This window comes from Triticum dicoccoides, chromosome 7A, assembly GCF_002162155.2.
Source record: "Triticum dicoccoides isolate Atlit2015 ecotype Zavitan chromosome 7A, WEW_v2.0, whole genome shotgun sequence".
Lineage (NCBI taxonomy): Eukaryota > Viridiplantae > Streptophyta > Magnoliopsida > Poales > Poaceae > Triticum > Triticum dicoccoides.
Window position 1 is genome coordinate 235,077,915 of NC_041392.1, and position 313 is coordinate 235,078,227.

The window sequence follows — 313 nt, forward strand, 5'->3', positions numbered from 1 at the left end:
GCGCACCACAGGGTTCGTTACTCGTGGAAATCAATCCGGGACCCCAAAACAGTGAGTAATAGTCCATGAAACAAGCCAGAATCGGCCAAAACTATGAGTGTTGATGACCGACACATAAGCGCACCTTGGGGTCTAACAAGAATGGAAATCACTTTGGGACCCCAAAACGGTGAGTAATAGTCCATGAAACGGGTCAGAATCGGCCAAAACTGCGAGTGGTGATACCGACACGTAAACACACCACAGGGTTCGTTACTCGTGGAAATCAATCCGGGACCCCAAAATAGTGAGTAATAGTCCATGAAACAAGCCA